The sequence below is a fragment of the Callithrix jacchus genome, chromosome 1, assembly GCF_049354715.1.
Source record: "Callithrix jacchus isolate 240 chromosome 1, calJac240_pri, whole genome shotgun sequence".
NCBI classification, from domain to species: Eukaryota; Metazoa; Chordata; class Mammalia; order Primates; family Cebidae; genus Callithrix; species Callithrix jacchus.
In genome coordinates, this window is record NC_133502.1 from 116,169,780 (window position 1) to 116,192,601 (window position 22,822).

At 33.8% G+C, this 22,822-nt stretch overlaps 1 protein-coding gene across 36 annotated transcripts in view; it reads right to left on the reverse strand.

The window, feature by feature from the left end:
* Positions 1-22,822, reverse strand: part of PTPRD (protein tyrosine phosphatase receptor type D) — a 2,336,513-nt gene that overhangs the window by 1,405,247 nt on the left and 908,444 nt on the right. For all 36 annotated transcript variants that reach the window (XM_078368970.1, XM_035293431.3, XM_078368938.1 and 33 more), the window contains exon 6: positions 16,737-16,775. The gene's annotated coding sequence lies outside the window, so the exon portion shown is untranslated. The remainder of the gene's footprint in view (positions 1-16,736; positions 16,776-22,822) is intronic.

The window sequence follows — 22,822 nt, forward strand, 5'->3', positions numbered from 1 at the left end:
TACATCAACATCTTATGACTATTTACTAGATACAAAAAGAAGGTAGCAGTGAGCATTTTCATCTAAAGTACATCTTCATAACTGGTAATAATTTATGCTTATACTCTCTCTTTATAGATGAGAAATCTCAGACCCAGAGATTGGAAATTGTCAACAGCCACAGAAGTCACTATTAGAACTGGCCTACCACTGAATCTCAAGGAACATAAAGAGGTCATTGGAGAAAAATATCATTTCTGTAGCTATACATGTTCAAACCAAGAATATGTCACATGGCGTTTTACATTCTTATTTACTTAAGGGCATGAAGGGAAAATTCAGAAGTCAGGACAGGCTTGGACAATACGGGCAGTACAGTAAACATATATTGAATGACTGTGTATTGCTTTAAATTAAAAGTTATGGGAATAACCTGCCACCTCTATACATCAATCTTAATTTCATGTAGGGGACTACTATTGAGAAAACCTGGTTTCATTTGCTGCATCAAAACAGCACAAAAAATAAGGGTATTTATAAATATCCATACACATGAATGTTAATTGCAGCACTATTCACAAAAGCAAGGATATGGAATTAACTTAAATGCTCATCAATGACAGATTGGATAATGAAAATGTGATACATATATATCACGGAATACTATGCAGCCATAAAAAAGGATGATATCATGTCGTTTGTTGGAACATGGATGAAGCAGAGGATATTATTCTTAGCAAACTCAAGCAGGAACATAAGAGCAAATACTACATGTTCTCACTTAAAAGTGGGAGCTAAATGGTAAGAACTCATGAAAACAAAGAGGGGAACAAAAGACACCAGGGCCTACTTGAGGGTGTTGGGTAGAAGGAACAAGAAGAGTAGAAAAAAGATTGGGTACTAGGCTTAGTAACTGGATGATAAAATAATCTGTCCAACAAACCTCTGTGACATGAGTTTACCTATTTACCAAACCTGCACTTGTACCCCTGAAACTAAAGTAAAAGTTAAAGAGTACAGAAAGTTGCAAGAGGATATGGAACACCTTGAAGACATCTAAGAATTTATTATTATTTTTTAAAATTGTAAAGCATATGTTCATTCCCACCAAATAGTCAAAAATTGCAAAATAATCATATAGCTCTCCTAAAAATTTTTCTTCTAAATTTGACAAGTAGACAAAAGAGTAAAAGACTATACTATTTTTAATGAGAGAGAAAATAGTTTTGCTCCTTTGTAGAAAAATTTATAAGAACATGCCACAATTAAGCCTGAATTATGTGCCTCTATTCTATAGAGGGCACATGTTCAAAACCTAGGCATTTGACCTATTTTCCACTATCAGAACAGAATTTTTTTTACCTTAATTCCTCAGACATGATAAGGGGATAGGAAAAGCCCATATTTTCCTAAGATACAATTGTGGTGCTATGGGAATTAAATGGGCAAATTTACTAACGTCTTTGCCAATCTGACTTTAGGATCCTGGATTTATGATGTCATATGTTTAAACTCTCTCTGATAAAATTATTAAAGAGATAGATCCTGAGGTCATGTGAATTCTTGCCATATCTCAGTTGTTTGCCATTCAGGTTATTTCTACATTTGTTGCAAGGTGAATTAATCACATTGGTAGCAAGAATTACATCACTGAATCATTTTAGTGCATTGAAATGTGGATAAAGAGTTACCATAAAGACAAGGAAAACAATAAAATCTGAGTTCTTACAAAAAAATTTGAGTTGCAAATACCAGCCAAGGCTTTTATACATATAATTTTTAAGTGTTTTGGCTTATTCCTAGATTAAGATATGCATGAGTGTTGGAGAGACTTATTATTTCCTTAAGTTTTAATATATGGCCTGTATCCTAGTTTTTTTTCCTCCCTTTTTAAAGGAATTGCTTTATTAAGATATATTTTACACACCATCAAACTCTCCCTTTTAAAGTATACAATTTGGCAGTTTTTAGTTAATTCGCAATGTTGATGTAACCATCAAAAAAAGGTTAATTTTAGAACCTTTTTAACCCCAAAAGAAATCTTATCCCTATTAGCAGATATTCTCTCTTCTTCCTCCACTCTTGGGAACCAAACCTATGGATTTCCCTATTCTGGACAATTCATGTAAATATAATTATGAAATATGTGGTCTATTGTGACTAGCTTCTTCCACATAGAATAACATTTTCCAGATTCATTTATATTATAGTATATATCAGTATTCATTTACTTATAGAAAAATAGTATTGTATAATCTATACCACATTTTAAAAATGTGTTCATCAATTGATGGACATTGTGAGTGTTTCTATTTTTTAGCTACTATGAGTAATGTTCCTATGAGAATCTTGGGACAAATTTCTTTAAAATTATTATACTTTAAGTTCTGGGGTACATGTGCAGATCTTGCAGGATTGTTACATAGGTATACACATGCCATAGTAGTTTGCTGCCTCCATCCCCGCCATCACCTACATTAGGTATTTCTCCTAATGTTTTCCCTCCCAAACTCCCCACCCACTGCTATTCCTCCTCTAGTCCCCCACTCCCCAATGGACCCCAGTGTGTGATGTTCCCCTTCCTGTGTCCATGTGTTCTTATTGTTCAACACCAACTTATGAGTGAGAATATGCAGTATTTGGCTTAGTGTTCTTGTGTCAATTTGCTGAGAATGATGGTTTCCAGACTGATCTGTGTCACTGCAAAGGACATGAACTCATCCCTTTTTATGGCTGCATAGTATTCCATGGAGTATATGTGCCACATTTTACTTGTCCAGTCTATCATTGATAGACATTTGGGTTAGTTCCAAATCTTTGCTATTGTAAATAGTGTCACAACAAACACACATGTGTATGTGTCTTTGTAACAGAATGATTTATAATCCATTGGGTATATACCCAGTAACGGGATTGCTGGGTCAAATGGTATGGACATGTATGTTCATTTTTCTTGTGTATATACTTAAGAGTTGAATTTTTGAGTCACATAGTAATAACTCTATGTTTAATCATTTGAAGAACTGCTAAATACATCTGAAGTGTCCACATCAGTTTGCATTCCCACCAGCAATAGATAAGGATTCCAATTCTTCCACATCCTTATCAACACTTGATATTATCTGACTTTTTGATTTTAGGTATCCTAATGGGTGAGAATCCATACCTAGTTGTGGTTTTGATTTGCCTTGCTCTTTTAATTAATATCAAATGTTTTTTTCATATGCTTGTTGACCATTTGTATATCTTTGGAGAGATGTCTTTGCAAATCATTTGCATTTTTTAAATTGGGTTGTCTTTTTATGTTTGAGTTGAGTTCTTTATATATTTTAGATACTAATATATTTGAGATATTATTTCACAACATTTTTTTCCATTTTTGAATTACATTTTCACTGTTTTGATGGCATTCTTTAAAGCACAGAGGACTTTAATTTCAACAAAATTCAATTTATCTGTTTGTCTTTGATGTTATAGTTGAGAACCACTGTGCAACCCAAGGTCATGAAGATTCACTTCCATGTTTTCTTCTAACAATTTTATAATTTTAGCTTTTATATTTAGGTTTGTGATCTATTTTGAGTTATACATGATTTGAGATAGGAGTCTGACTTCATTTATTACATAAGACTTAGCAACATTTATTGAAAAAAATATTCCTTTCTCCATCTTATTATGGCACCTTTGTCAAAAATCAGTTAGCTATAAACACGTGGCTTTATTTCTGGACATTCAGGTCTATTTCATTGATCTATTCTTTAGGTCAATTTTGTCTGTCTTTGTGTCAATGCCATATTGCATTGATTCTCATTGTTTAATAGTAAGTTTTGAAATCAGGAACTGTCCCCCTACTTTGTTCTTTTTTTTTTTTTAAAGATTCAGCTATTCTGGGTCCTTGGTAATGCCATGTGAGTTTTAGAATCAGCTTGTAAGTTTCTACAAAGATGTAAGCTGGGATTCAGATTGAGATTACATTGAGGTTGTAGATCAATTTGGAGAGTCTTACCATCTTAACAATGTTAAGCTTCCAATTTATAAATATGAGATTTTTTCCATTCAGATCTTTGTTTTTTTCCCCATTAATTGAAGTTTTTTGAGTATAAGTTTTACACATCTTTTGTTAAGTTTATTCCTAAGTATTTTACTTGATACTGTTATGAATAGAACTGTTTTTAATATTCATATCTGGATGGTTCATTACAAATGTATAGAAGTATCACTGATTATAAAATATTAATCTTATATTCTGCAACCTTGCTGAACTCATTTGTTCTGATATATATTTAAGTAGTTTCCTTAAAATTTCCTACACATAAAATTGTGCAATGCAGGAATAGAGATTCTTTCCAATGTGGATCCTCTTTCTTTCTTTTTCTTTCTTAATTGCCCTGGCTAGCACCTCCAGTACAATGTTGAATAGAAGTGGCCACAACTTAACACTTTTAGCCAAATTATTTATGTTTTCTTTTAATAAAAACATTAAGTTATTTTTGTTATTGTTGTAGCTAGTTAAATTCATATAATTGACTTCTGGTTTCAGTATGGTCCTTAGGGAATGTGAATTGTACATTTTTGGGGATCACCTTTAAAGTTTCTCTGTTTCAATGTACATGTTTTTTAAAGGTTGTATCCAAAGTTTGAGATACATCTTTTATCTTATGTCAATATTTGAAATAGTCATTTAAAGAAACACCACAGTTACAGATTAAATGCTTTTGAGGGTGTCTATGACCACTCAAAACTCAACTCAATAACCACAGCATTAAAATTGTGGTCTTAATATGCCTTTGCCAGAGTTACATCACTTGTACTTTCTTTCCCAGAGTGGAAATAACCTGGCGTACATATGCATACCTATTGAGGGAGTAAGGCTTAGATAGCCTTACTCCCATAATTAAACCCTATATAGAGCAGCCAACTATATTCAGCTGCGAGGTCTTTACTGTATATTAACAGATCCTTAAGTGAGTGAAAGGAGGATCATTTCTGATCCAGTTGAAGACAGCATTAAATCAAAATGTAAAGGATGAAGATGATAAAAATGATAGACAACACTTCATGCCAGTTATTCTATGCATTACAAAATTTGTATGTAAAATCTCTACAGCCACTCTTTAAGGTATCCCCATTTTAAAGGGGAAGAAATGGAGGTACACAGACATTAAATAACTCACCCAAGTTCATGCAGGTAACAAATGATAGAGCTGAGATTTGAGCCTAGGCAAAATAACTTCCAAACTGTGCTCTATTAAGCTATAGTACAATGAAGATCAATGGCAGATGAGTGGTCAGAACACTACCTAGTTTTGGTGAGCTTCACAGAAGTTACTTGATGTCCCTTCCTGCATGCCCTACTTTCTCACATAGATTATCAAGAGGGAAACAGAAAGATTTCAGACTGCATGAGGGAGGGGAGCTGGTAAAATATCTGGGTTAGATTGGTCAGAGTGTCCTTACCATGTCCTCTTTTGTTTCAAAGGTGATATGGTTTGGTCTGTGTCCCCATCCAAATCTCATCTTGTATCTCCTATGATTCCCTTGTGTTATGGGAAGGATCTGGTGAGAGATAACTGAATCACAGGGTGAGTCTTACCCATACTGTTCTCATGATAATGAGTAAGTCTCATGAGATATGATGGTATTAAAAATAGGAGTTTCCCTGAACAAGCTCTTTTTGCCTGCTGCCATCCATGTAAGACGTAACTTGCTCCTCCTTGTCTTCCACCATTATTGCGAGGCCTCTTCAGCTATGTGTAAACATAAGTCCATTCAAACTCTTATTCTTCCCAGTCTTAGGTATATCTTTATCAGCAGTGTGAAAATGGACTATTAAAAGCCAAGAGAAAAGCCACTGAAGCTCAAACCACACACTGAAAGCACTTTATCTGAGCACTTTCTCTGTCTGCATTCAGGGCTTGACCAATAAATTTGTTCCCCTTATTTTCCAATTTTGTCTCGTGGTCTGGTTTCTTGATTTTTCTTTCAAGATTGACATTATTTGTAATTATTCAACTACATGCTGGTAGAAAGAGACAAATGTGTATTCTTTTTTTCTTCAAGAAGAATAAGCATTTGAGAAGTTGTCTGTGGTGGCAAATATTTTTGTGAAAATTACTGACAAATTGTTATACTTTGGGGAACTACAGGACTTTATTTTTTAAACAAGAGAATTCTTCTTCCAAAAAAAACCCTCACAACAAAACTTGGCTAAATCTTTTTTTTTTTTTTTTTTTTTTTTTTTTGAGACGGAGTTTTGCTCTTGTTACCCAGGCTGGAGTGCAGTGGTGCGATCTTGGCTCACTGCAACCTCCGCCTCCTGGATTCAGGCAATTCTCCTGCCTCAGCCTCCTGAGTAGCTGGGATTACAGGCAGGTGCCACCATGCCCAGCTAATTTTTTTATTTTTAGTAGAGACAGGGTTTCACCATGTTGACCAGGATGGTCTCAATCTCTTGACTTCGTGATCCACCCGCCTCAGCCTCCCAAAGTGCGGGGATTACAGGCATGAGCCACTGCACCTGGCCCATATCTTTTTTTATATTGTACTTTAGGTTCTGGGGTACATGTGCAAATCATGCAGGATTGTTGCATAGGTACATACACAGCAAAGTAGTTTGTTGCCTTCATCCTCCCATCACCTATATCTGGTATTTCTCCCATCGTTATCCTTTCCCACCCCCTCCCGCTGTGCCCCACAACTGACCATAGTATGTGATGCTCCCCTCCCTGTGTCCATGGGTTCTAATTTTTCAACACCCACCTATGAGTGAGAACTTGTGGTGTTTGATTTTCTGTTCTTATGTCAGTTTGCTGAGAATCATGGTTTCCAGATTAATCCATGTCCCTATGAAGGACATGAACTCATCATTTTTGATGGCTGCATAGTATTCCAGGCTATATATGGACCACATTTTCTTCATCTAGTCTATCATTGATGGACATTTGGGTTGGTTCCAATTCTTTGCTATTGTAAACTGTCACAATGAATATATGTGTGCATGTATCTTTATAATAGAACAATTTATAATTCTGTGGGTATATACCCAAGAATGGGATTGCTGGGTCAAATGGTATTTCTATTTCTAAGTCCTTGAGGAATTGCCACACTGTCTTCCACAATGGTTGCACTAATTTTACTCCCACCAACAGTGTAAAAGTGTTCCTATTTCTCCACATCCTCTCCAGCGCCTGTTGTCTCCAGATTTTTTAATGATCGCTATTCTAAGTGGCATGAGGTGGTATCTCAATGTGGTTTTGATTTGCATTTCTCTGATGACCAGTGATGATGAACATTTTTTCCTATGTTTTTTGGCCTCATAGATGTCTTCTTTCATAAAGTGTCTGTTCATGTCCTTTGACCACTTTAAAATGTCTTTGTTTGTTTCTTGTAAATCTGTTTTAGTTCTTTGTAGATTCTGGATATTAGCCCTTTGTCAGATGGGCAGATTGCAAAAATTTTTTCCCATTCTGTTGGTTGCCAGTTCACTCTAATGATTGTTTCCTTTGCTGTACAGAAGCTCTGGAGTTTAAACAGATCCCATTTGTCTATTTTGGCTTTTGTTGCCATTGCTTTTGGTGTTTCAGCCATGAAGTCCTTGCTTATGTCTATGTCCTGAACAGTTTTGCCTAGGTTTTCTTCTGCGGTTTTAATGGTGTTAGGTCTTAGGTTTAGATCTTTAATCCATTGGAGTTAATTTTAGTGTAAGGTGTCAGGAAGGGGTTCAGTTTCTGCTTTCTGCACATGGCTAGCCAGTTTTCCCAACACCATTTATTGAACAGGGAATCCTTTCCCCATTTCTTGTTTTTCTCATGTTTATCAAAGATCAGATTTTTGTAGATGTGTGGTGTTGCTTCTGAGGCCTCAGTTCTGTTACATTGGTCTATTTCTCTGTTTTGGTACCAGTACCATGCTGTTTGATTACTGTGGCCTTGTAGTATAGTTTGAAGTCAGGCCGCATGATGCCTCTAGCTTTGTTTTCTGCTTAGGATTGTTTTGTTTATGCAGACTCTCTTTTGGTTCCTTATAAAGTTATATCTTTAATAATTGGAAGTTTCATTTTCTCTGTCTTTTCCAGCAGTATGCATTGTTTAGGGAAGCAGATGACTTCAGGATAATCATATATAAGACAAGACAAAACCCAAGAGAGCCAGTGTTAAAGGTAATACAGTAACTAAATGGCTATGAAAGTTTGAAATGTTATTAATTTGATTTGTTAGAATTCAGGTAGAAAAAGAAATTTATCATTATTGTTTATGGACAACATGCACATCTATTAAACAGACCCTTGATGTGCTATGTAATACTAAGAAAATGTAATCTCATAATTAATTTTCTATTAGGATCTGTCTCAGAACCTCCTTGGTTACCTCGATTCCCTCCTACAACAACAAAATCTTCACTCTCAGATATCCTTATAACACTAATATTGGCATGCACACATGCCATGCATTTTAATGTCTTCACCATCTTCAAACCAGTACACCTTCCAGACTATAAGGGTTATCTCAGAAGCAAGAAATAAAGATAAAGTAGGATTCCATTCAGAGGTAGGTGGCCATACAGAGAACACTGTAAAATTATTCATCCATACTCCTTACTGGCATAGCCTTACACCTGTAAAAGCTGCCAACGCCACTACCACTTATATTGCTCAGTATGTTAGGAAGATTCTATGTTATTCTTTAAGCATGACTTTTAAAACAATTCTAGTTATCTATAAATTAAACATTATGGGATTATTGTAAAATTTTACTTATATGAGAGCATATAAAAAAAGAAGAAATGCAAATTCAAAGCAAATGCTGATGGTTGTAGCAAAAAAAAACTGTACATGTCAAAACCACAAAATCATAGATATGACCATATATATACCTGAAAATTAGTGGTCATAGTGGGAATAGTGCTTTCAATTGGTTATTAATATCACTATTTTGTTGGGTAGAAAAAAGATTTAAATGTAAAATATAAATATTTTGGAATTATTATAACAAATACATATGAACAAAGCAACACATCCTGTGCCTAATAAAAAATGCTTGTGAGAATAATGACAAGAGTAATATTTGCTAATATAATTGTATTCAAAATTTTTTAAAAAATTAAACTAATTGTATAATACTGCATTTTACGAATCTCAATCATCTTCTACAATGTATCTCTCACTTGCAAAATTGGTCAACCAAGTCAGCATCAACTAGAAAACAGAAATGACATGTGGAAAGACATCGTCATATGTCTTAATATGTTTGTGGTTAACTTCTCAGGAATACATCTTTCTTTGACATTAGGGTTTGTATAGCAAGAACGGTATCCAGGCTCACACAAAGTGGAAATGATCTTAACATTCTCTTATTACAAATAAGGGAGGAAAATGAAAAATGGATAGCAGTGTCACCTATAAATTGTAGAGATTTCTGGTATCAGGAACACATGATACTTGTTAGCTAATAAGTACACTGTTTTGAGTACCCAAGGTTTTATTAAAAAGTAATCTAAAATAAAAAAGAAGAGTTTTTAAAATTAGCAAAGAACAATTAGGGTAGTATTTCTATTTTGGTGAACACCTGGAGAAGAACTGCTTGATTTAGGACAGGAGGTAAGAAACCACACAGGGAATGTGTGCTTAATTATCCACAAAATGTTCTTTTAATATATTCATAATATGATAAAGTCAGATTTATTAGAATCACGATTTAAATTATTCTAGGCTGGGTGTGGTGGCTCACACCTATAATTCTGACACTCTGGGAAGGCTGAGGCAGGTGAATTACTTGCATCCAGGAATTCAAGACCAGCTTGGGTAAAATACCGAAACCCTATTTTTACTAAAAATTCAAAAACTTAGCTGTGCATGGGGGCACAAGCCTGTAATCCCAGCTACTCTGAGGCTGAGGTAGGAAGATCACCTGATCTTGGGATGTTGAGGCTTCAGTGAGCCAAGATCACGCTACTGCACTCAAGCCTGGACAACCACAGTGAGACCCTATCTCAAAATTAAATTACATTAAAATAAAATAAATTATTTTCATAAAACATCTATATATATTTTGTCAAATGAGAGGCTAAAATTTTAAAAACTAGATAGTTTAACTTTCCACTAAGAGAACACTCTTCCACATAGTTCAATTATTGTTGACACTCTTAGAGTCAATTCCTTGGAGTGTTAGCAAATACATAAGTTCTATGCTACTCTGAGGGGCAAATTATGAATATAACATAATTTTTGCTTAATGCCAAGGAAACATGTTTAAACACTGGTAGTTCTTCTGAAATGAAACTTGCTGCCTTGTGAATGTTTATTGAAAGCCATCCTCAAGGTGAAATTATGTGAGAAGCAAGCTTATACTCAGTGAATAGAAGTTATTGTAGATATGTAAGCTCTCAAGTTGGACTGAATCCCACATGTAGGAATTCTGATTGTTGAACATTGAATAAACTTTATAGAGATAAATTTTAATATCCTGATATGGTTTGGCTGTGTTCTCACCCAAATCCCAACTTGAATTATAGCTCCCATAATTCCCATATTTTGTGGGAGGGACCCAGGGGGAAGCAATTGAATAACGGGGGCAGTTTCCCCCATATAGTTCTTGTGGTAGTGAATAAAGTCTCATGAGATCTGATGGCTCTATAAAGGGTTTTCTTTTCAGTTGGCTCACATTCTCTCTCGTCTACCACCATGTAAGATGTGCCTTTCACCTTCTGCCATGTTTGTGGACCCCCCACTGCCCAGCCACCTGGAACCATGAGCCTGCTAAACCTCATTTTCTTTATAAATTACCCAGTCTCTTGTACATCTTCATCTGCAGAGTGAAAGCGAACTAATGTACGTCCCATGAATATTTTAGAGGCTATCAGTGATTGACATGAAATACTTTATGAGTCATAATTTGTTGTGCCCCTTTCCTTAGTGATAAATTGAAATCCTTTTAAGTCCAGGTAATTGTATACAATTATTTTTGATCTCTAGTCCTATGTGTGAAGAAAAGAAGTATGTTTAACTAATTAGTTGTTATAGAAATAAATGAAGCCAGTTGGCATGTTGGTGGCATTTAAATTACTATGGATCCTAAAAAGTAAAAACAAAATAGCAGAGGGAGACTTCCACTCAGAAAGGTAAAAAGAGACAAAGACATAAGAAGTGGGTGGTGATTCAGGTCATTCCAGAAAGTAAAGCAAGAGCTGAACATGGTTGACTGAGCATGGTTAACTCTGAGCACCACATCCAAATAAAATCATTTAGGATACAGTGGTGCCTTTAAGAATTGTTGTTAGATGGTCTTTAATATGGATTGTTGCTTAATGATAGTTAAGATTAAAGAACCTAAACTGTCATTATAAGAATGCTGTTCATTTTCCTATTAGAAAGCAGATCATTTCGAATGTAGATGTGTATCTTGTAGACTTTTTTTCCTATTTCATGTTTTTTTTAGTTTATATAGTGATGTTTGTTAAGTGAATAGCAGCTGATAATAGCTGATTTTTATTAAAATGTCTATTCCTATGTATCCCAAGGCTTCTATTTTGGAGGCCTAAGTTGCCTGCTTTGCCAGACAAGTAAGTGGTACCGCATGTTATTTTGTAAAAGGAGATAATTATTTCAAAGTCTAAAACAGAATTGTTAAAATATTTTGGAAACATTTTCTAGATTTCAGAATTACCCAAACATAATAGCGTTCATTTTCCCAAGGACCATTTGAGTAGTTTGGGTGGGCTTTTTATGCCTCTAACAAACAAAACAAAAATAAAATGCCACTCAGTGGTTTAAGAAAACAGAATTCATCTCTTGTTCAGATAAGTTAACTGTGAAACTGGGAGAATCTCGACTGCAGCAGTCTTCCATCAGGTGACTCAGGGATCAACATAATTCAATCTTGTGGCTCTAGTGTTTCAAACGTATGCCTCCTCTACAGACTTTTCTGCAGGGGAAGAGAGAGACTGAAAATGCATATAGGAGCTTTTTACCTCCTCTGCACAGAACTGACATACTTCACTTCCATTTTCCCTTGGCCAGAAGGTAGAGGGAATATATGATCTCCTGTATGCTCATTAAAGAAAGAAATGCAGGTATTAATGCACACTAATAGTATCTCTCATACCATCCTTATGATTTCCAATAACCAGCTATCCAAGCAAGCTACAGGGAATTAATAAAAGGCTTAAAGCAAATGGTCATAATTTTAAATAAAAAAATTTAAAAGTAATAAATAAAAAAAATTAAAAGTAATAAATAAAAGCATCTAGTTATACCAGAAACAAAAAATGAAGGTCCTTGAAATCAGGGGCATGTCACATCCTTTTTTTTTTTTACTACCCAATCCCTATCAGATGGTTTAAAAAAAAAAGTTAGAGAATTAACCTATTAATAAATTCATGAGAATATGTTTCCTTCCTTTGGTCAGTGAATACGTGATTTATGTTCCTACCGCAATTTACAACAGGATAGCAAAGTAACAGCAGTAACAATTTTAGTAACTGTATATAATTTTAAAATGTGCAAAACATTTTCATATATTATATGCTTAACAACTCAAAATTGTGAGGTTGGTATATATGTATGGTTTGTTCTCTAGAATTTATAAACATAATGTAACAGTCTTGAAAAACATAACATTTTAACACAAAACATTTAATTTTTGAGGGGAGAGTACTTCAAAACATCAGAATATTTTGGTATATATTAAAGAAATATACATTTTCAACTCTCTAGATGGAGATAGCATTCAATTCTTGGAAAATATAATAATACATTTGAATTAATTTGTACTATTTGTAAGAGATCATATGACTAATGCTAAGCACATGAATTTAATTTGTAAGTTACCTGTAATACTGTTAAGAAAAAATTTAGGATGGCCAAACTTGCATAAAATTTGCATGAGAAAACTGAGAACACCAATGAGAAAATGAAATAGTCATTAATCATCACTGTGTGACTGTGGAAGGATTAAGTGGGTTTCTATAGATTGTGCTTCACTTATTAATGAAATGGTTTTACATATATAAAAATATAAAACATATATATACATATATCCAAAATTCGGGCATGGGCTGTGACAATTTATTTTCCCTTGGATTTAAAGTAAGCATCTCTGAAATTTTCTCAAATAAATATAAAAGTATAAAAGATAAAATCTCATTTTAACCACCAATGTATAAACTTTCTTAAGGGCTCCAGATCAGGGTTATTACTCAAATATATGCAGAATTGGGTTTTATTAAAAACTTACTAGGGTAATGGCATCTTAGTACAGTCTTTGGAGTCCAAAAGATAGACTAAAATCTTAGCATCTTGATTCATTAACTACAAGACTGTAAATGAACCAGTTAACTTCTCTGACCATTAGTCTCTTCTATACGATATCAAAATGTCCTATACAAAGTCAGGCTGGAAGCCTGAAGCGAGAATACATGAAGCACCTAGCATTACACCTGACAAACAGTGAAAGCTTGAAAATTTAAATTCTCTTTGAGTGTACATCATTGTTGGTATGTTATTATTTTGACCTCTTATAAAGTCCAAAATCCAGGTGTGGAAAATAAAATATATGAATTGGAACAAATTGCCGCAATTACACACACAGATACAAAACTCAGTGATTCGTTAACAGTAAACACATTACCTTATGTAAGTGAAAAATATGCTGCAGTAAGATTTTCTGTAAATATTTTACCTTCTATGTAGGAAATATCAGTTCTTTATTTTAAAATCAATTTTTACTTCTGGTATTTAGTTTCAGATTAAATTTTTTTAGCTTGAGAGTTATATTATAACTTAATGGAGTATATTTTAATGAATTTAATTTGGAATCTAAGTTTGCATATTAACATTTGTATTTCAATACTACTCTGGTTTGATTTTTACATTTATTTTCTTTCCTCTCAAATGGCACTCAGTTTTGTAGAGTGTATCATAATAATTCAGAATGTTTTTCAGATATTATTAATCATCCTACATGTTCACAGCATTGCTTCCTTTGAAAATAATAATTTGAAGTAAACAATTATAGAAATGAAAATTCAAGGTTATTTTTTACACAAAGGTGAAATATTAAATAAAATTAGTTAATTGAAAATATTGAGGAACTACTAAGCATAGACCAATGTGTTAGGTATGCTGCAGTCAATAGAACAAGACAACATCATTTCCTCATTCAACAAACTTACAGAATTGCTGAGTAGAAAATACACACACAACATAAGAACCTCAACACATATGACAATGTAAGGTAAAGTGCTATACTTTGTGATCCTAAAAATAAAGAGTTCAAGGAGATGGGGAATCAAACTACAATATTTATTAAAAAAGAAGACTTCCAGGAGATAGTGGAACTTGAATTTGGCCTTGAGGAATGAATAGGAAATGGGGGTATGGGCAAATATACTCATCATGCTGTTCACAGAAGCAGGAATAGCGATGGTGGGGCTTGTAAGAGGAGAAAACAGAAAAACCTTACTAGCTTTGAGGTTTCTGGTATATACTGAAGAAAGACTGCTTTTGAGTAAGTGTGACAATACTTAACTGTATAACTTGGATATCAAACTAAGGTAGAAAAGCTCTTAAAGTTTCCCAGACTGGTTATAATAAAAAACAACAAACAGGAGAATAAGCTTTTGTTTTAGAATCCGTCACCTGGCAGTATATTAAGAATGGATTTGAAACAAGATATATTAGAAGATAGACCACCCACAAGATCATTTTGGCCATCCAGAATTGCAAATTCATACTGACAATTAAATAAAAATATAGTGGAATTTAGCCAAAAGGACAATTACAGAAGAAGGATCCAGATCCAACTTTTGCAACTAAGAGAAGCTTTAGGATGGAAAAAGTATACAGGACCTCCAGGATTTGTTTTGATGGAAATGGGGAGGCAAAATTTCTGCTACCTGAAAGACCCCAGTTCTTCAATAAATGCTTAAGCAAAGCTTTCCATTTGCAGAAAGTACCTAGGGAGATGGGAGGCTAACCCTCATCCTCATTTTGAGACTAGGAATTTAGCTATACTTTGATGAAAACTTTTAAAAATCATTAAGCCAGTCAGGAACAGTGGTGTGCCTCTTTTGTCTTGGTGATTCAGGAGGCTGAGGTAGGAGGATTGCTTGAACCCAGGAGGCCAGCCTGGGCAATTCAGTGACACCTTGCCTTAAAAAAATCTACTAAGAAAAAATACAATTTCAAGTTTTGTTTGTTCCTAATTATGGTTAAATGTGGAGGACTGAATTCATCATTGTGAATAGGTATTTATTTCTCTGATAGAAATTTCTATTCACCTCTCTCCAAAGGTAATACACAATTCTACTCAGGCCTAGTAAAAGCCCATACAATGAAGGGCTAAACCAGTCTCACAATAAACAGAAGCTTGCACCGTTGGCTGTTTAAAGTAGCGGCAGAATATTTTAATGTCAACTTATTCTTCACAAACCTGGTAGGACTCAAGTATAAGCAACATGACAGGGAGAAACATGTCAAAGTGTAATCTTCTAGGTTGGATGCAGACCCCAGTGCTACATGGTACACTGATGCTGGAGAGAGACAAAGTACAAATCTCTATGGGAAAGGCATTGTTCAGGGCTTTCATAGTGATGAGATCTGATATACAACTTTAAGTTTTCTCTTTGTGTGCAGTAATTTGTTTAACCTCAAGTCTTAAGTAACATTGCTCAACATGACAGTTTACTATGAAATTCGGTACTGTTTGGTGGGAACTGTGAACTTCAAAAACGAAACCAGCATGGAAATGAAATGATTATAAGATTTTCATTGAGAAATCTGAAAGCATTTAGTTTTAGAAAGATACTGAACAACAGCAAGGAGATACCGGACTTTCACTACTTTCCCACTCCAATCCAGCAATATCCAGTTATTACTAAATAGTCGAGTACACAACTGTATTCCTCCAGTCCATCAAGTTGGAATCTCGTTCTTGGTTCAGTATTATAGAAAGTGTCACTGCATCAGGAAAGTTGGGACATCCAGTCTACACAGGTATCTAAGCTACAGATTTCTTCATAGTATTAAATAAGATAAAATATGTTTTATAAACTTGTATACACACAGAACATAGGATCACAATGTATGCATTTGATAGTGAGCAATATTTCAGTAATATTTGAAGAAATGAAGACTGGGTGGATTCAAACATGAATATAAATATGCTGTTTGGAAAAATACACAGCTTTATCATGCCTATAATCAGTCCCAGAAAAATGCTGTAAGAATTGTAAGTTTCCATGTGGAAAAGATCAACGCCTTCAGAGTGTTTCTAGCTTTATAATATGTAAAGCATACTACCAGCAATGTACTATTGAAAAGCTTTAAAACACCCAATTTTTGTATCAGCTCATCCTTGGTTTTTATTTTGCTTTTGCATTTGATCTATTTTTAAAGAAAAGTTTTCAGACTGATGCTTTCCACATTTTACCTGGATAATCCTCTTTTCTATGGCAAACTCTTTCAGTGGTGATTTTAGTTTCCTTAAGAAACAAATACTCCCTCTGTTTGGAATGTTCTCCTGACCCATGGAGTTGATTCTTTAAGTATCTGGACTTATCAGATTGTCTGATATGGGTTAAGATGTAATTGGCCTTTTCTAACTGGCCTAATGAGATTCAAACTCAGAAGACGGAAATGAGGGGGAAATTTTTTTTAAAGGGTTAAGCTTCACACAGAAATAAAACATACACCAAAAAATAGTGACAGAAAAAATAAAAATATGAGACGTCTGACAGCCCCACAGAAAAAAAAAGTGTCTTACCAGATTTTTGAAGTTGCCAGACGATCCAGGAATCCAAGCCTGATGAAAAGCAAAACAGAAAAGACAGAAAAGGACATGTTTTAGAAAAGTGGACAATAAAACATCATAATTGTGCATTATTCAATTTACAAGTATTGCAGACTGAATAAATACTTTAGGACATAATTTCTGTAGATGAAAATGTGTTTTTCACTTAAACTGAAGTATTCATTTAACCTTACACTGTGCCATTAAAACAAACAAAAAAAGATAATTTAGTCTTTTGGCTAAATTACACTATTATTTAAATTTTTTGTTTGTTTTAATGGCACAATATAAGGTTAAATAAATACTTTAGTTTAAGACTGTAAAAGTCCAACTTGGTGGACTGTAGAATATAGTCTTGCATGCATTCTAGCTCCAGAAACATGTTTTCCAGTTATTCAGGTGACTATCATAATTTGGTCAATTCTCTAAGTTCTCAAAGAAGGGGGAATACTATTAAATACACTTGAAATTCTCTAATATTTAATATATACATTTAATGTATTTACAGGAGAAACAGACCGAAGTTTCATTTTAAAAAACGTTTTCCATTCTTCAGGTTTTTGCTATTACAGTAATTAGTTTTGGCTTTGATTTATTTTTGAAAAGTAAAGCCATGAAAGATATTATAATGACAAAAATAAAATGTTTTTAATTTTTAAATGATATTAAAATGCAGCCTCTATTTTTTAAAGGTGTTTGAAGTTCAAATGAAAGGCAGTATGTGAAAAGCACAAATTCCCAAGAGGAGACCCAGCACCTGCCATGGGATGCAAAGGTTTTATAAATGTTGTCTTGTGTAAAGGCAACGGCAAACATTGTGAGGCCTTTGCAAATATGCCTGGCTGCTTCTGTGTTTGAGCAGAAATATTGAACTTCTAACCGTTATTATTATAAAATAAAGGAGATTATTCTTTAAACATTTGACGGTAGCCTTTTCCTTTTGCCTTGGGAATCAGGTTTGAAATTACGTATTGTATGAGTGTAAAACACATGTCTTTCTTTGAAAGAGAATGGAGAACACAGTTAAGTGTGAAAAGAAGTTGACACTATTGTGTATGGTTTTATATGCTCATATGAATATGTGTCTGCATCTTACTGTCATAAAATTCAAATTAGTTTATTTCTGTTGGGCCAGAATAATCTTCATAATGCTGGACCACTAATTGGTAAGAAATTGCCCAGAAGGAAGCTATTAATATTCCTTCTCTAGGGCATAAAATCATTTGAGAAGATCCACTTTTGAAGAGCAAGTAATGGATCTTGTTATGTTGTTAGAGAGCTCACTGAGTTCTCTAGCCTGGCTTCAAAGGGATAAAGTGAATGATCTCTTACAAACCTTTGTCCATGGATCTTAGCTCTATTAATGACCCTAGAAAATGATCTGATTCTTTTATTTTTTGTGATGAGTTATAAACCACAAAAGATTTGCAAAAATACAAATATATACAGCTCAATAAATTATCACAAAGTCAATGCTCATGTAATTATTATGCAGATAAGGAACTTGAAGGTAACCACCACATAGAAGCCTGTGGCTTCCTCTGTCACACTGTGTAAGTATATGTGTATGTACAAAGATGCACCTGCATAGATTTGTAATCATGTGTATTAATGTCTCATCTTCATCACAATTTTGCAAGTCATTTGACTGTGCGTTACCAGGAAGGGACAACCCTTTCAACATATCATGTCATTGAATATATTATACACTGTAATTTCAATAAACTATTACTTATATGTATTTGTCATAGCATCCAGATTTCTTGTCCAGCCTATGTTTTTGACTTGCCTAAGTTTTGAACTTTATCTAATTGGAATCATATACTACATATCTCTATTTAGTTTCTTTCCCTTAATATCTCATTCATGAAATTCTTTCATCTTGTTGCTCATAACTGCAGTTAGTCTTCATTGTTCTGTAGTATTCCATTGGATAAATACACCACACTTTACATATTCAATCCATTATTGGCAGATAATGTGAATTGTTTCCACTTTGGGGTTATTATGAATTACCATACTGTGAGCATCTTTTCCTAAGAATTAGATTACTAGGTCAGAAAATATACCTATATTCTACTTTAGCAAATAATTTAAATAGTGTTACAAGAATTTCCATTGTTACATGTTTTCCAGAATATATTTCTTTTTTGTTTAATTTTAGCCATCAGTTTATTATTTAGTAAACTATCTCTGTACTTTTCATTTATATTTTCTCATTACAAGTTTTAGTGCATTTTCATAGGTTTATTAGTCATATACATATATATTCACTTGAGAAAGTTCTTTTTAAATTATTTTTACCCATTTTATATGGGTGGTCTTCCATCACCAATTCATAAATTTGTGTATTCTAGATGTGAGTCCTTTGTTGGTTACATATTGTGAAAATCTGTTTCCTACTCCGTGGCTTCCTCTTTTACTCACTGTATCTTATGTTGAACACTTACTGTTAATTTTAATGCAGTCATACCAAATCAACTTTCTGTGTTCTATTACACAAAATAATCATATATACACTTAGTACTCATATATGCTTGGCTGTTTCTACACTTTTGTGTGTTTCATTGAACAATCTGTCTACATTGTGCTGTCTTATACAATATACCTACATAATATGTTTTGATAACTGGTAGAACAGACTTTTCTACCCTTTCCTTCATTATGAGTATGTTGACTTTCTATTTTATTAAGATATAATTAGCATAATATTTACTATTTTAAATTATACAGTTCAGTGGTTTGTTTAGTATACTCAGTTTATACAAAAATAACTACTAATTCCAGAATGGTTCTGACACCTCAAAAGAAAACGTCTATAGGAGCTAGCAGTCAATTCTGATTCTCTTGTGTCTTCTTCCTCTGATCACTGTTAATCTACTATCTTTGTCTCTTAATTTGCCTGTTCTATATATTTCATATAAATGGAATCACACAGGTGATTTTTGTGTCTGACTGAATTTAAAATGTTTTAAAAGTCCATTTATAATGTAGCATGTAATAGCACTTCATTCCTTTTGTTGCTAAAAATATTTCATTGAATGGATATACCACATATTGTTTAATCACTAGCTGAAGGTAATTTGGGTTTTCATTTTTTTGCTATTATGAATAACAATGCTATGCACATTCCCATATGTGTTTTCTTATGTAAACATTTGTTTACAGCCCTCTTGAGTATACACTTAGGAATTACAGGGTCATCTGGTAATTCTATGTGTTTGATGACCTTCCAAACTGTTTTCCACAGCAACTCCACCATTTTACATTCCCAGTAGCAATAGGTTTACAATTTCTCCATATCCTTGCCAATACTTATTTTCTATTACAAAATCATAGCTATAAAGTAGAGTGTGATGGATCTCACTGTAGTTTTGATATTTGTTTCCCTAATGATTAATAATGTTGAATACTTTTTTTCATGTGATTAGAGGACGTTTGTTTATCTTCTTTGGAAAAATATGTATTAAAATTCTTTGCTCACTTGTTTTCTTTTTTCTATCAAGATGGAGTCTCCCACTGCCACCCAGACTGGAGTGCAATGGTGCAATCTTGGCACACTGCAACCTCTGCCTCCTGGGTTCAAGCAATTCTCCTGCCCCAACCTCCTGCTGAAAATACAGGCACATGCAACCATGCCTAGCTAATTTTTGTATTTTTAGTAGAGACAGGGTTTCACCATTTTGGCCACGCTGGTCTCGAGCTCCTGACCTAAAGTGATCTATCCCCCACCTTGGCCTCCCAAAGTGCTGGGATTAGAGGTGTGAGTCAATGCACCCAGGCTCTTTTCTCACTTTTTAATTGGGCTTTTTGTTGTTGAGTTCTAAGTGATCAATATTTTATTAGATATGTGATCTGCAAATATTTCCTCTCATTCCATGTTGCCTTTCACTCTAAGGTATTATCTATCTCAATAATGTAGAATATTCTACACATACCTTTACATCTTTCAGTAGATGCATTCTTATTTAATATTTTTATGTCATCAGACATAGTATTTTATTTATTACTTATATATAGAAATACATTTTATTTTCTATTGACCATTTAGTAAGGAACCTCAATACAAATTTTATATTAAAATTAATAATCTGGTATATTCCTTTCAATTTACTATCTACACTCACAAGTTATATGCAATGATAATAGTTTTATATGGTCCATTTGAATCCACTAACTTAATTTAAAGGCCTGCATATATGTATGCATGAATTCATGTATATATGTTTGCACATGAGTATGTGTATATGCATGTATATATTTTGCATTCGTGCATTTACCAAAACCACTAATATAACATTTAATAGAAGTGGTGATACTGGGCATCCTTGTCTTTATCTCAAAGGGAACCACTGCTACTAAGTGTGATATTTGCTGTGTTTGCTAGATATTTTCCTATCATAGTAAGAAAGCACACTTCTATAAGAAAGTTAATCATAAAAGTTTTGTCATCCATTGCATTACTTAAATCATTGTATAATTAGAGCGTCTTTTTCTTGCTCTTCTCAGTTAAGTTGTATTTTCTAGAAATTTTATTCAAAATTCCATATTTTAGAAAAATAATTTATAATATTCTTTTAATATCATCAGGGTTTGTAGAGATTTCACTGGCATTAGTTTTTCTTGAATCCTCTCACTTTTTACTTGGCAAATTGCATCACTATCACTTTCATCAGTTTATTTTAGAAAACCAGGTGCAGTTTTGTTGATACTCTCTGTTGTGTGCAGTACAATATATGATACAGTATTTTCCATTATATTACCTGGTGATAGTTATTACTTTTCTTCTTTTGTATTTGAGATAAATGTGCTGTTTTCTTCCTAACTTGTAAGATAGACACTTATATTGTTTTTCTGCCTTTTGATGTATATATATTTAAAGGTTTCACTTATAATATTGGCTTTCATTTTGAAACAGCATTTTAATTTGTATTCATTTCTATTTCCAAGTTGAGTTTTTTTAGATATTTAAAATTTTAGAAATTTATTTTTTCTTTATGAAAAACAGTAATATGTTTAACTTTTTATGAACTTTACAGGTTAACAACAACAAAAATCCAGAAAGGTTTGAGTTGGCCTCTTTTTTTATTATTTTACTTTAAGTTCTAGGGTACATGTGCAGAACCTGCAGGTTTATGTAGGTATACACATGCCATGATGGTTTGCTGCATCCATCAACCTGTCATCTACAATAGGTATTTCTCCTAATGCTATCCCTCCTCTTGCCCCTCACCCTCCAACAGGCCCCAGTATGTGATGTTCCCTCCCTGTGTCCATGTGTTCTCATTGTTCAACTCCCACTTATGAGTGAGAACATGAGGTGTGGTTTTCTGTTCCTGTGTTAGTTTGCTGAGAATTATGGTTTCCAGCTTCATTCATGTCCCTGCAAAGGACATGAACTCATCCTTTTTTATGGCTGCATAGTATTCCATGATGTATATGTGCCACATTTTCTTTATCCAGTCTACCATTGATGGGCATTTAGGTTGGTCCCAAATCTTTGCTATTATGAATAGTGCTGCAATGAACATGCATGTGCATGTGTCTTTATAGAATGATTTATAATCTTTTGGGTATATACCCAGTAATCAGACTGCTGGGTCAAATAGTATTAATGATTCTAGATCCTTGAGGAATTACCACACTGTCTTTCATAATTATTGGATTAATTTACACTCCCACCAACAGTGTCAAAACGTTCCTATTTCTCCACATCCTCTCCCATGTCTGCTGTTTGCTGACTTTTTAATGATCGCCATTCTAACTGGCGTGAAATGGTAACTCATTGTAGTTTTGATTTGCATTTCTCTAATAACCAGTGATGATGAGCTTTCATCATGTTTGTTCACTGCATAAATATCTTCTTTTGAGAAGTGTCTCTTCAAATTTAATTAGCAAAATTGGCTGAGAAACTTAAAAAAGAGATGTGTAGGGAAGGAGCATTAATGATGGGGACCAAGAACAAGAGATTATCAGCAATGTGGAATCTTTTTCAGTGCACTGCAAGAGCATGTAAAAAGAAATGTGACCTTCATTTTCACCTTTAATAGATAAATGTA